The sequence below is a fragment of the Gallus gallus genome, chromosome 1, assembly GCF_016699485.2.
Source record: "Gallus gallus isolate bGalGal1 chromosome 1, bGalGal1.mat.broiler.GRCg7b, whole genome shotgun sequence".
In the NCBI taxonomy this organism is placed as follows: Eukaryota; Metazoa; Chordata; class Aves; order Galliformes; family Phasianidae; genus Gallus; species Gallus gallus.
This window is the reverse complement of record NC_052532.1, coordinates 109,843,901-109,846,663: the sequence shown is the minus strand read 5'-3', so window position 1 is coordinate 109,846,663 and position 2,763 is coordinate 109,843,901. Positions and strand designations below refer to the sequence as shown.

General features: G+C 43.5%; 1 long non-coding RNA gene across 1 annotated transcript; it reads left to right on the top strand.

Annotated features, from left to right (window-relative positions):
• Positions 1-217: 217 nt before the first annotated feature.
• On the top strand, positions 218-2,465 carry LOC121107584. Its single transcript, XR_005841825.2, has 3 exons — positions 218-359; positions 1,750-1,912; positions 2,308-2,465. It is a non-coding gene; the product is annotated as an uncharacterized LOC121107584 (long non-coding RNA).
• The last annotated feature ends 298 nt before the right edge of the window (positions 2,466-2,763 follow it).

Genomic DNA, 2,763 nt, shown 5'->3' with positions numbered 1-2,763 from the left:
CACCTCAGAGCCCACATCCTAAACACTGAACAAATCCCATCAGTGTTTGGGGCACATAACATCATTGTTGTCAAATCAATGGTGAATTTACATGCCGTTAATCCTTGGCATTTATTCAAACAAGCTCAGCAAGTTTTAGAAGCACAATGCATTTTATGTTTTCATCAATGGATTTACATAGTGAATGAGAGATGCTCTCCCCTTCCCAGCCTGCAGCAGCACACCAGTGTGGGAGACATGAAGACGGCATCTAGCACAGGGAGCAGGAGAACTGGAAGAGAAGCAGGTCTGGAAATTTACAGCTGCTGAGTAATGGTGCTTCTTCCCATCTGTAGATCTCAGAGCACTTTACAGAAGAGGTAAGTATCAGCATGGTGACTTGGAACAGTAAGTAAAATGAGTTCTCACACTGAAAGACGGGGGTAAAATCTGAGCCCTTTTCACTCCTCTCACCTTCTCCATGAATAAAACTGCCTCTCTTGCAACTTCCCAGAGCTTGCTGCTGAGGGTCCCTCTGCCTTGCAACCAGGCCTCCTCTCCAAGAGCTTTCCATGGCCTCTGTTCTTGCAGTATCAAATACTCCCTTTGCTGTGGGAATAATAACCATTCTTCTCAGACTACAGAACCTGAGACTGCAAGATTCTTTTGTGAGATGATGTTTACTGATCTAAAGCAAATAATGAAGTTAAGTCATGTAAGAGTTTAAGGAATTAGAACCTTAATTGCTGTTCAGAGGAAATGATAACATCCATTGATTTTGGCATGAACCCCCATTAAAAAAGAAAGAAAGAAAGAAAGAAAGAAAGAAAGAAAGAAAGAAAGAAAGAAAGAAAGAAAGAAAGAAAGAAAGAAAGAAAGAAAGAAAGAAAGAAAGAAAGAAAGAAAGAAAGAAAGAAAGAAAGAAAGAAAGAAAGAAAGAAAGAAAGACCTTCATATTTACAGCTCCATATATACATATATATATTACAACATGGTTCACTGATTTTTATGAAATGAAATTTTCTCTTCCAGTATTCTTGACAGTTTAGATGTGAGTTGTTTCTGCATGGTCAACATGACCATTCTTGCATCGAGTAGATCTTCCTACAGAGACTATAGACTATTCCTGTAGATTTTTTTTTTCTTCAAAGGATCAATACCCAACTTCTGCACTGTGTGACCTTCAGGGAAAGTACAGCATACAAGGAACAGCAGAGGTATCTCAGAAAATGCTCTATCATAGATATTCACTTGGCAGGTTGGCAACATGGAAGGTTTAGGAAGCAGTCGAGACAAATACTGCAGTCCCCTTGGTAACTCTACAGTGACCCACACAGTCCTGGTTTGAGTCTACCTCACTCTGTCTGAGCAGGACTTGCGAGGAAAACAATAGACACCAAGGGTAGATATTATTGAATGGGTAGTTGTTATTTCCTGGATGAAACCTCACAGGAAAGCTCAATAAACTGCCTGATCACAGGTGATGCAGCAGTAAAGTCCTCAAGGGCAAGCCTGAGATCAATTGGATAGTGCTCAGGTAAGCTGGCACTGGGCATTGAACTGGTTTTTCGTGCATGGAGATCAACTCAGAGAGAAGACAGGTGGTGGGCTGGACAAGAGGGCTGAGTCAGGTACAGAAGGGACACTGATGAAAGGGGTTTGGGCAGACAAGCTGTGTTAATGATTCAGGATAGAGAGTAAGACCTCTGAACCCGCTTACTGTACATACATGGGCTATCAGTATAATTTAATTATTTAAACTTTCTTTAGACAACCTACTGCACCTGCACAATGCAAGTACATCCAGCATCTCCTGTGTGGAGCACATCCTTCAGCAGGCAACCACAGGGTGCACCTCTGAACCTCTGCCAAGCACCTGGGCAGTGCTACAGGACCTGCAAACTTCCCTGTGCTGTGTCCATCCAGCCAAACGGTGTGTAAAAAAGCCAGCTCTTGATGGGCTAATGATCCCCTGTCCCTCACGCATGGACGCCAGATGAGTCTGTTATGGTGGCAGCTGTCTGGTGACTTGGAGAATTTATTTTTACAGTAGATCAGCGATGGGAACCTTGGGAAAACATAACTTGGCAGAGAAAGACCCTACTGATCCATTTGTTTCAGCTGCCCCAAATCCCCTTGCTGGTTTTACGTGCGCTCATGTGAGGATGAGCATTAGCATGAGAGTGGTGGAGGTTAGCAGCAAGAAGATTAGGGCAATAGGCTGGTGAGCACAGCGTTGAGACAGGCTCTGCATGCGTCACTGTGCACGCACAGGAAAAACGCAAAGGCTCGCTCTCAGCCCTTCTTCTTACTCATTATGCACCACAGGTTTACGTCTGCTTTGCATCACCGGAGAAAGGAAACCAGTCGTTGCAAGCCAGAGGTCTCCTTGATCAAGGTAAAAAGAGCACACAGGCCATGGGCTGAAGCATGCTTCTGGGGAGAGGACGGCAAACTAGGGGATAATAAAGCTGAAAAGCATCATGTTTCCCAGACTCTAACCTAGTGGAAAGTGCTACTCTCAGGAACAGCAGATGGGAACAAACTTGAGCCAGCTAATGTAACACCAATGACTAGGGCTCTGCTGTGTATAATTAAGGTTAAATGACAAAAACTGTCACAGGAGCTCTGGTCTAAGCCAATCTATCTTTTCTCTTTGTTTTTTTGTTTCTCCATATGCTTTATGCTTTTTGTCAAAGGTCATAGCTGCGGGGACCAAACATGATGAGGGAAAACAAGCAAATAGAAAAATCCCCTCTGCAGCTGTACAGTAAAAGAAAGAAA